The 12,492-nt window shown below is 40.0% G+C and overlaps 1 pseudogene across 1 annotated transcript; it reads right to left on the reverse strand.

Moving 5' to 3' along the window:
• Positions 1-990: 990 nt before the first annotated feature.
• Positions 991-4,996, reverse strand: LOC311305690 (annotated as a pseudogene). The gene is made up of 9 exons: positions 4,942-4,996; positions 4,652-4,792; positions 2,375-2,590; positions 2,172-2,291; positions 2,049-2,096; positions 1,880-1,957; positions 1,725-1,802; positions 1,141-1,201; positions 991-1,045 (listed from the first exon to the last, which is right to left on the reverse strand). The product of its transcript is annotated as an uncharacterized misc_RNA (transcript).
• Between the last annotated feature and the right edge of the window lie 7,496 nt (positions 4,997-12,492).

The following is a 12,492-nucleotide window of genomic DNA, read 5'->3' on the forward strand; positions in this document are numbered from 1 at the left end:
TGAGGTGTTCAAAAAGAATGGCACACTGCTGCTCACTGTCCATGTAGACTGGCACACGTGGCTTTAGGGGGAACCACTTTGATGGTTTCCCATTGAGAACATCCTGCGGGGCAAACAAAAAGTGTTGTTTTATATATACACAAGCCATCAATGAATAATTGGCATAACCATTAAAAATATAGTTAAGAGCATATTGGATAATCAATTGACAATGTTGAAGTTGACAATGATCACAGCCCTGGGTGAGTCATTTAGGAATGCTAATCTTTAAATGGTGAAAAAGGACCATTTCAGTACCACTAAATGCTGCTCTGTTCCCTTTGAAGTCACAATGCAGTCCACCAGTGCTTCTTCGGTTCTTGTCCGATCTTGGGCTGCTTGGACGTGCTGTGGGACATCATGTGTGGTGCTTCTGCTTCTTTTTAGCCTATACAGAGGTTGAGTTTTTGCCTCTAATAAGCATTTTGCCTCGTCTGTCCAGAAGGCAAACCTGTGCCCATAGCTTGCAAACAATAATAATAAAAAAAAATTATAGGAATAAAAAAAGAAAAAAAAAGAAATTGTCTCTTAAGAGAATTATTAAGGGTGTTTTGTTACTCATGCTAAATAAAATGTTGTATTGACAAAATATTCATAAGTAACATGACAGATTTAACTCATATATGGGACCTCTGAATAATATTTTACCAAAATGTACAATACTTTTTGATATACCCGTCAATTTGAAATCGTTCCATTAGCACAAGGCACCACCATTTTCTAATCATGGGCATGTCAACCTGAAAGAAATGCCCAATTAAAGGTCATACTGTTTTCTACTTTTACCAAATAAACTTAAAGTAAATAAAATAAACATAAATTTCTTTTTATTAACTTACCTCCTGGAAATCGAACTCGATGTCACAGACCATTGAGAGGCTGTACTGAAATACAGGAGACAAGCTGTTGTTAACACTGTTCACTAGACCTTACTTATAAACAAATTAAAGACCCTACCATCAGCACAAAAACACCAGTCATTCCCTCTTGTCTGACGTGGCAAAGCCTATGATTGAGAAAAGGAGAAAAAGTCAGTTTAGAAATTATTAATAGATCAAAGGTACGGATGCAAAATAATAATTTTTGCAGTAGAATTATCACCGAAAAATCCTTTCCAGTCATTTCTGTCCAGATCCCTGGATCAATTTGGTTGGCAATTTGTCTGTAGAAAAAAACATGAATATGATTGATCAAATTTAAATGACAGCTCATCTGTAACCTGAGAACAGACACACCATGCAAAAAAGGCTAAATGAACGTAGCCAAAACATGCAAGAAATGGCTAGGAGAACATAGCCAAAAATTAGAGTTAAGGCAATAAAACATGGCCTTTAAACTTTGAACAAAGCTAATTGTATAGTAGAACAAAAGCTAGAAATGGCTAAAGGAACATAGCCAAAATTAGAGCCTGAAACTGCATGTCTAAATTCATAGCTGGACCTAAAAATTTCTCTGTATTCCTCATCTCCAAAGTCGGATTCGTGCTCTGCGTACTGAGAGTCTAAAAAGACTATTTCCCTTCGAAGTGGCCTCATAATCTATAATGTGTTAAGGTGTAACAAGATTTCATTTTAAAGTTCTTGGAAGAAGCATTGATGATTAGTTTAGTTTTAGAAACACACCAATTACGCTGTAATCAGCATATCTATGAGACATTCAATATCTAGTAAGAAATAATTCCTTACACAGACAATGTAGTGGTCAGGGCCATTAGCTTTTGTCCATGCTGGGAAGACTAGCAAGTCTTTCATATCTGCATCCTCCTAAAATTGATTTCAGAAAATATGAAATTTTATGAATTTTTTATAGTTTTTACCTCCCACTCACTATATACACTCACCGGTAATGCTGTAACAATGTTTGGGGTTTCCTTCCAAGTAGGAACAACATAAAAGTTCTCTATGCATATATCTTTGCCCTATGGAAAAAGAAAGCAAGCAAAAATGTAGGTTGATTCAGACACATGTATACTCTTTGACAGTTTACATTGTAATATTTTATATACATACAATATTCCGAGCCATTTCAATAATAAGCTGCATGCAGGTGTTTCCAATCTGCAATAAATAAATTAGTCACTCATTAGTGAATGTTTAAATACAAATATAGCTTTCCAAATGCAGACTGCTTACGTGGGAATCCATATCCCTCAGCAAACCCAAGCTCCAAAACTCCTCTCTAATGAGACACAATTTCCCCTCCTTGACAATAATTTCAGCTCCAGGCCGATTGACATCCAGCACGTAATCAAGCTATAAATTTTTTTTTGTTAAATAGTCAAACAATAGTGCTCGACTGCAAATGCATGCACATTAAATTTCAACAATAATTTTACCAGTTTTTCTTGGAAATGGATGCCAGTCCCTTTCCCACGGCTTTACTGGTGAAAAATATTCCAACAGGGTTGTTGGTCCCAAAGCAGCGGCTTCTGGTGATGCAGTCTCACTCACTGCAGGGATGGCAATGGTTGCTGTAATGGCTGGTGATGCAGTCTCACTCACTGCAGGGATGGCAATGGTTGCTGTAATGGCTGGTGATGCAGTGTCACTCACTGCAGAAATGGCAGTGGTTGCTGTAGTGTTGCACGGTGTATCGATACTTCAAAAGTATCGCGATACTCGGAAATTAAAAACGCCGCGATACCTAAATTTATCAGTATCGATACTTAAAAAAAAAAAAAAAAAAAAAAAACCCCTATGGACGTCTGTGTTTTTTTCCTGACGCACGCAGCAAAGAACTTGCCGCTGTCAGTGTCATGATGTGACAAAACACTACAGCGAGATGGCTGCATGTGCGAGCACAAGTGGTCCACGACTTGATGACGCGAGGAGTGACATATGGAAGTAAGTTGCCTACCTTGCTCTGTTGCACGGTGCACCAATACTTCAAAAGTAAATCGGAAATTAACAACGTCACGATTCCTTAATTTATTAGTATCCATACTACTAAGAATGACCGCGTTCCAGATTTGTAAGGCCGGCGACACACTGGCTGCGTGTCGTGTCCGTTTTTATTTCGGCTCCCATGTTAACTACCTGGGTGACACACGCGTCTGGGCGCAGCTCGAGACGCGCGGAAAATGCGTGCATGCTAGAAATAGAACCGACGCCTATTTTTCGCGTGTTGGAAGCGTTCCCAGGCAAAATAGAATAGGAAAAGATGTTTCTATGTCATTTTGACACGAATACATATTAATAAATGACATTTTGATGTTTGAAAGTTTTGACATAAATACAATATAAATGTAATTTTAAAAAATATAATCGATTTTCAAATATTGCACCTCTCAATACAGAACGAATTATTCTGTAGCCTATTTTGCCGTCAACACTGCCGACGTTGTCTTTGCTGCTATATTCCACAACTCTCTCCCCACGTCAAATATATCACCAATGAGGCTTATCATATGTTACCAATATTAAACATTGTTTAATATAATCGCTGTTCATATTTGTATTCAAAGTTCAGAATCAAGATAAAGCTCTTATGTTTCTTATGATAAATGAGAAAATGCTGCTAAATTTATTTAAAAAAATGACCTTGAATGTCATTGCTCTAATAATTTTTTTATATTTTGATATTTCATATTTTGTTCAAATGTTTAATATATCTGCTGTTCATATGTTCATTTATTAGTGTGTTATATGATTAGAATGTTGTCCCGGTTTTAAAATAAAGCACAGTAATGATATTTGAGAGTGTTTCTCCCTTTTCAGGAAAAGTATCGAAAAAGTATCGAAATCGCAATACTTGACTTGGTATCGGTATCGAAACAATACTTTTGGTATCGTGACAACACTAGGTTGCTGTAATGGCTGGTGATGCATTGTCACTCACTGCAGGGATGGCAATGGTTGCTGAGGGTTTTAAAATGGTGTCTGGTACTGCTACTGAAAGTAAGGTAAAAAAACAATCAAGCTTAGAAATCATAAACTTTGTGTAGCTCCACCTGAGGGAGGGGACTGGACACAACAATTGACTTACCTACTGACACATCCATGGATTCCTCAGATGTTATATGTTCTACAAAAACATAAATTAACAGATCAGTCCAATGAGTAATAAAATGTTACATTCATAACAAAAGTGCACAAGTACAGTGAAAAATTACCCAAAACAGCCTGGCTGTGGACATTCATTACAATGTTTGTCTGAAACTCCTTTTTCATGTGCTTAAGTCGTTCTTCATTTTTGCGAATATTGTAATGGTGAATTATGTTTCGCATGAGGAACACATGAGTCGACGGCAAAGCCATGTTTAGGAAGTAGTTTTTTTGTTTTTGTTTTGCAAATAACTGTTCCACGACTTGGCTGTTAACTTTTCCAGCCAGTTGCAGGACCAGGCGAAGCTTCCGCAGTGAATCTCGAGCGTCCTTTGTGTTGTCCTCATGGAACCGGTCATACAGAACATAATGTTCTGCTGAACCAGTAATAGGGTGGCCATCAGGGTCAGGATTTTCCTTTTTGCATGTCAGCCAGGGTAGTGACACCTTTACGTTTCCAGCTTTGGCTTTCGCAATGTTTTCTGCTGTTGGGTCCATTAACCTCCCTTCAAATGGTGTGAAGGGTATTGTTTGTGGTTGTCTTAGGTTAGTGTGGGCTGACAGTCTACGTGCAAAGTCGTAGATGACAATGTTCGGCATATGCTTCCATGAAAGAAGCATGTCCGCAAAATCACGCGGGATCTCTGCTCGGATGTTGCATTTCAAACTGTAGACAATGCCACATGGACACATAATCACAGCCCAGCCACCTAAAATGCAAATACATAAAAGAAAAGCAGATTTTTAGAAACGGTAATCCTTTGTATACTCATGCAAGACCTAATCATGTTATCAATGTCACATTGTATATTTTAGAGTTACTGCTATTACTGTTCTCATTTGCAATATTGAGGTTTACCTGAGGCAGCCCAAATTTTCTCAAAAACTTTGTCATATGCCTCTCGTGACTTCATTTCTTGCGAAAGTCTTAAAAAGAGGTCAGTTCGAGATCCAGTGGCATCCAAACCACACTCTCTGCATAAATTTCTAATCACCTGCACCTATTAACCCTCTGGGGTCTGAGGTGTTTTCTGGGCCCTGGAGGTGTTCTGACATGCTCTGACATTTGTGCTTATTTCTGTTACTTGTGACATTTTCATGGCTAAAGTCTAATTACACTGTATTCAGCACAAACTCTGCTACAATAATATATCAGCAGCATGTATGTAAAAGTTTGTAGTTTTGAGATAATGACATTTATGCATGGTTTGTGAAAATACAAAAAAAGATTCTCACTGAAATAAGGCCATGAAACCCATACTGATTATTTCTTTACAAGACTTTTGAAAATTGTATGACGTAGCCTAGAATATTTGCTCTAAAATGATGTGAAAATCACCCTGACTGCTCATTCAGATAAGACAATATATTGATTTAAAATTTTTACGACGTGTTTTGTGCCACAAAGCTTTATGCGGGAGCTCATTAATATGTAAGCTTTTCACACCTGAGAAAGACAAAGACCCTCCCCTAACTGCCCTATTAGGAGCTATCAGGCCCTGTCATTCTGAGCAACCTTGCACAAAGAATGAGGAGATTTAAAAAAGAATGGCTTTTAGATTGTTTGATTTATTTACAACACAACATAATCCAAAGATAACCAATGATCCAAAGACAGAGACCTTTGTGCCATTCCTAAAAACATTGTACATACCTTTCATTTCCAAGGTGTTTGATTTTCACTTTACCATGTTCATGTACAGAGACTCATGTGAATGTTGAAGTCAGCAGGACTCAGTGGCATCTGGGCCCTGAAAAAAAAAAAAAAGTGAACATACTGATATCAAGAGAAAGGCCTGCACGATTTGGGGAATACATTTTAGATTTTTCTGGTTAAAATTGCTTTTTAAAATTCACAGAATACACACACACAAATGTTTCCAACAATAATATTTACATTTAGTCATTTAGCAGACGCTTTTATCCAAAGCGACTTACAAATTAGGACTAAATTAAGCGAGTCATCATGAAGAGGCAAAAACAACAACGCAAGAAGTGCTCAAAATACGAAGTTCAGGCATTATTCAGAGTAGCATAAGCCCGATAAGTGAGGTTTTAAAGGGAAAGGTGTTTTTTTTTATTTTTTTTTTTTTATGAAGTATAATTTTTTTTTATATCATATCAATATATAAATGATATTATATCATTTATAATATAATGAACACCAGGTTTGTTGTGCCTTGTAGGCATAGGCTATGCGCAGTGCTGCATAAAATAACAATAACCATAGCAGCCTATAAATCTTCAAAAAGATTTCAGTAACAACTAAGCTAGAGAAAAATATATTATCATGTTACTTCAAATGTTTCCATTCGTTATGATGATATGAAATGAGATAATAGTAAAAACATGAAGCCGTTTGGTGCGTTTTGCTTTTCGAATGTATCAAATATGATACATTCAAACGCGACCGCGCTCAAATATAAAACATTATGGTTACCATATACATATCTACGTTTGAGCAGATATCCACAAACACAGTAACAGTAAACACGGGTCTAAATATTACAATATTCACCATATATCTAGCAACAGTTCAACTGCAATGTGAAATTTATGCAACAATAACAAACTAATATGTAAGAATGTCTTACCTTACACCTTTCTTGTCTTCAAATCGCGTTCTTCTTCTTCTGAGGTAGCCTAAATCCAATGTAAGCTCACGGTGCGCCTTTCAAACTCAACGAAAAGCAGAGACTTGTGAAGTGTTTTGGTGTTTTTTTTTTTGAGGTAATGTTCGCTTTCCATGTGGAGATTTGCATGTGAATGTGTTTTGCGCGAGTGGGCGTGTTCAAATTAAAAGTAATTAGGAAGCGTTTGAGAAGCTGGACATCTTGTTGGTTTTATACAAATTACTTAAACAGAGAATATTTGTTTTCAGTTTGAATCCGATCATTTAAAAGTACACACTTAAATGTTTATAAAGGTATATGGCTCATAAATGTGTGACAAGTATTCGCTGAGTTTTGTTTCAGTTTATTCACCTTATTTTTAACGGAAATACGGACGCAGCCAGTTGACGGTATTTTGTGCGAGACTTCCGGTAAGGCACTTCCGGTCACTGGCGAGCGTTGTTCGTAACAACAAACTCATCGTTATGGCTTCGAGGAAGACCGGGATTGTTTGTGCAGTTAGAGGTTGTCATAATAACTGGCACAAAAGAAAGATTTACTTGGAGCAGGAGTGTTTTAATCATCGAATTATTGACATTTTAATAATCAGGCGCCCTATACGACCGGCGACACACTGGCTGCGTGGCGTTTCTGTTGCGTGGTGTTTTCTATGTCTTTGCACACCAGAAACGTCTCTGACGAGGCGTTGCTGCTGCTAGGTGACATGATAAGCCTCATTGGTGATATATTCGACATATGGGGAGAGAGTTGTGGAAGGCACTTAATGTTAAACATAAATATATAGCAGCAAAGACAACGTCGGCAGTATTAACGGCAAAATAGGCTACAGAATATTTCGTTCTGTATTGACAGGTGCAATATTTGAAAATCGATAATATATATATATATTTTTACATTTAGGCTATATCTGCATTTATGTCAAAACCTAAATTCAAACATCAAAATGTCATTAATATGTATTCATATCAAAATGACATACAAACATATTTTCCTATTCTATTTTGCCTGGAAGCGCTTCCAAAACGCTTGCGTGTCGCGTGAAAAATAGGCATCGATTCTATTTCTAGCATGCACGCATTTTCCCTGAGACGCGCGTGTCACGCAGGCAGTGTGCAAGCTCTAAATAACCGGTTAACATGGAAGCCGAAATAACGGACACGCCACGCAGCCCATTTGAAGAAACGACCGTATGTTTGTTCTTTTCATTTCGTGAACACAAGACCTACAGAAGACCACCCGATACCAGAAAAGTGGCTGGGCTACGAAGTCTGAATAAAAACTCCAAGGAGAAACAAAATCATTATAGTAACCCCTGTATAAAATCTAGTCATCATGGCATGATCATCATGGCATTTATTTTGTATGATTTATAATTATTTATAGCCATCTATGATCTACTTATTGCTATCATGTGCTTTGGTTGCATTCTGATGACATTATTAATACATTTGACATGACAAAATAGCCTACCTCCATAGATATATTAACTTAGTCCAGCGTTGGCTCGACCGTGTTTAGGGCGGTGCTGAAGGCGCCGGCGAAGTTTTGGCAATCTGCCAGCTAGATGCATGAGTGTTTTCAACCAGGTCCAGAACCCGACCTGGGTGAGGCGGGGCTTTAGTTCTTTATTGTATTCATCTGCTACGGCATGTGTAACATTTTTCTGTCAACTCTGCATAATCCTTCGCAATCGATATCGTTAGTTAGCCCAGAGAAGCGAGGAAACGGAAGTGCCGCACAAAAACCGGAAACTGGACCCATATTTACTTCCGCGTTCGAAAATAAGGTGAATAGACGTGCTCAAGAAAAAAAAGTTCACCGCGACGGAGAGGCAGAACGCACACCCTGTTTATTTTCTTTATTTTACAAAAGCACAATGTTTTGATTTGATTGTAAGTGGACACATACAAAAGTAGAAATATCACAGATTCTTTTTTTATATTTCTTTTTTTCTGTATGACCATAAATGACGGAGTAATTTAAGTTTATAGTTCTACAATGTGAAGAAAATCCAGCAAAACGCGCAGGCTAGACTAGTGGCCAGAGGCTTTGAAGAAATGAACACTCAAGACCTTCCCAAAGACTCACCTACATGTGCCTCGGAGTCTCTAAAAATGATCATGGCAGTCATATGTCAAAATAAATGGCAGCTTAACTCCATGGACATTAAAGCAGCCTTTTTACAAGGTAAAGAGTTAACCAGAGATATTTACATTCGCCCACCACAAGAAGTGCAGAACAAAGTTACCATATGGAAGTTGAAAAAAAATGTTTATGGCCTAACAGATGCTTCTTTATTCGGGTACAATAGAGTGAAAGACACCATGCAACAATTGGGAGCTACAGTATCAAAGGTAGATCCAGCAGTATTTTACTGGGTGGATGATTCCTGCAAAGTGATGGGGATTCTTGCGTCACATGTGGATGACTTTATTTGGGGTGGTACAGATGCATTCTCCATAAATATCATTCCTCAATTGAAAGCTGCCTTTCAAGTCGGACGGGATGAACATGACAGTTTCAGCTACATTGGAATAGAAGTACATTCTTAGGAGGATGAAATACAAGTACAACAAGGAACGTACATAAAAAATCTGCAACCCATCCCAGTGGACCCCACCAGAGCAACACAACGTGAAGCGTCATTGACAGACGTTGAGATGGACATGCTAAAATCAAAGATTGGACAAATATTGTGGGTTGCCAGACAAAGCCGACCTGACATAATATATGACATATCCATGTTGGCATCTAACACAAAGCATGCTACTGTTCAGACCCTGCATTGTGCAAATAAACTAATCAGAAAACTGAAATCAGAAGAGGTCATCTTGAGGTTCCAGTACTTGGGGGGAAAACAGTTCTGTTAAATTGGTGGTGTACAGTGATTCCTCAATGGGAAATCTTCCGGACAGTGGCACACAGGGTGGACATTTCATCATGCTTATGGGGGAAAATGGAACATTTTCACCTATATCTTGGCAGTCAAAATGGATCAGGAGAGATGTACGGAGTACCTTCTCAGGAGAGACTTTGGCACTTGCCGATGGAGTTGACTGCAGTTTTCCTCGCTACACTATACTCTGAGATTACCACTGGTGGCTGCTCATGCATCAATGTGCCTATTGTGTGTGTAATAGACAATCATTCCCTTCTCGATGCTCTCAAATCTACAAAATCTGTAACCGAAAAGAGACTGCGTCTAGAAATCAGCAGTATGAAGGAGCTTATACACTCTGGAACTATTCAGCAGATCTTGTGGTCAGCCACTAAAGAGCAGCTAGCTAACTGCTTGACAAAAAATGGCGCATCTGCACTTGGCCTTCTGAAAGCTCTAGTTCAGTGTTTCAAATACGCGCATTAGTCATTTGACTGGAGGACGACGGACAAAGAGGTCGGCAGAGGCACAAACTCATTCACTGTGAGGAACTGGGACTTTTTGATTATGACGGGCTATCGGTAAGCTCACGTGGACTCTTGTTTCACAGACTCTCGTTTAAATCCTTTGTCTGTTTTGTCTGTTTGGTATTTAATGTGGTAAATGTGTTAATGTTACAGGTGAAGTTTGAAAGTAATTATTACTGCATGGTTTAAAGAGATACTGATAAACTGATAAGACCAAATGCTTAGATTGGTATAGTGTTGCTTGTAAAATGCAGAGTAAAAGACCAAGCTGTGTTGCCTGTAAAAATGCATTTTACCTTTCCTGTGTTAGGAAAATACCTGTTTATTTAAAATGTGTGTGTTTTTCTTTTTTCTTTTATTTATTTAAAGGTTTTTCACCTGTTACATCTGATCCTACTACATTGCTACATCAACTGATCAAAATAAATATTATTCTGAGTGAAATCCCAAGTCTAGTCCTTTTCAAGTGTGGGCACCTCACAGTTAAAATACACTTGACAGTGAAAAACCGGCCTTGACCAGTGAAGACTCCACAAAAAGCCTGCCACAAGAGGGGAAGATTCCACCTGGGGGCCTGGAGGAAAGCCAACTATCTGCCGTCCACCTGTTCGTCCAACAGCCAGAAAAGCAACATGGCCGAGTCCAAGTCACTCGAAGAGCTGAAAATGGAGCGAACAACAGCAAAGAAACTTTTTTCCCGACTTACCAACCATATAATGAGGACCCACATGGAGATGTCTGTGGAGGAGCTACAGAGTAACTTCAAAAGACTCACAGCGGAGGGCTCCAAAGTGATGGATGTAAATGAGGAGATTGAGGCTGCTTACATTGCACAGTGCGAGGAGACTGACGCACCTGAGTTAAGCGACCAGCAGAGAGCCGACCTCGAGAAGACGGAGAAAGAGTGTGAGCAGCAGTGGAAGACGGCCTATACTGCGCAAATCCATGAGATGGTGAACAACAGAGCTGCAATAAAGCTGTCCGAAGACGTCCTGCAGAGTTGGACCGGACCAGTGTGGTACATAAGCCATCTCATCGCGCCGAATCCACACTCAGTTTCCACCCCAGTCAGACTAGTGTGGAACAGCAGCCAAAAGTACAGAGGTCTCAGTCTGAAGAGGTCCTGACGTCCTGAACCCGATCAGAGCTGTCCTGCTGAGGTTCCGAACTGGTGTCTATGCTGCCCTTGGTGACATCCGCAAGATGTATAACTCCGTCTGGCTGGAAGATCGAGAGGTCCACCTGCACAGATTCCTGTGGCGTAACAGTGAAGATACTGAAATAGAGGATTATGCCATCACAAGAGTCAACATTGGAGACAAACCTGCTGGTTGCATAGCCCAAGTCGCCATGCGAGAGACTGCAAACTTGCCTTCATTCAGTCACTTCAAAGAAGAGAGACGCGTGCTGGAAGAAGATGCCTACGTCGACGACATTCTGACTTCGCACAACGACCTTGACCATCTGAAATGCCTCACAGCTAACATCGAGCACATCCTGAAAGCTGGAGGATTCTACATGAAGCCCTGGGTCTACTCTTTTCGAAGTGGGAGGAAAGATCCCAAGAGTGAAATGCCCAGAACAGAGCCAAAGACTATGATCCTGCCAAACCAGCTGATGGAAGATGACAACAAAGCCCTTGGCCTTGGTTACACCATCGATGATGACAAGCTTCATGTCATGGTTGCAGTGAACTTTTCAAAGAAAAAGAGGAAGATGCGCCTTGGTCAAAACCTGCTGAGAGAAGAAGTTAGAAATCAAACTCCTGATCCACTCACTAGAAGAGAGCTTCTAAGCCAAGTTTCTGGCCTGTACGACCCACTCGGCCTTGTGACTCCTGTCAAGCAAAAAGGTGCCATTCTGGTCAGGAGAGCTTTCTAAGAAGCTAAAGTAAGGTACTGCTTAGAAGACACGTGGGACGCTGCCTTGTCTGAATGTCTCCGAGAAGACGCCATAAAGCTATTAGAAGAATATGCCGACCTGAGCCAACTTCGCTTCGCCAGATCCCTGACTCCACCAGATCTCTGCGCAAAGCCCAGTGCCATCACGATGTTCTCTGATGGCAGCGAACACGCATACGGCGCGGTGATGTATCTTCGCTGGAGCTGCAGCCATGGTGTTGTTGTGAGACTGGTCGAATCCAAAGCCAAGCTGACCCCTCTCGACCACAGAGGCGATCCTGTGAAAGCTGAGATGTGCGGAGCCGTATTCGCAGCCCGCCTCAAGACCTACTTCCAGAGACACTGCCGACTCCAGGTCGAGAAATGGTACCATCTTGTCGACAGTCAGACCGTCCTGGGTGCAATACAGCGTGAGAGTTATGGCAACCAGACCTTCTTGCAAACCGTGTTGGCGAGATTCAGAGCAGCACC

Source organism: Rutilus rutilus (assembly GCF_951802725.1).
Source record: "Rutilus rutilus genome assembly, chromosome: 16".
Taxonomy (NCBI): Eukaryota; Metazoa; Chordata; class Actinopteri; order Cypriniformes; family Leuciscidae; genus Rutilus; species Rutilus rutilus.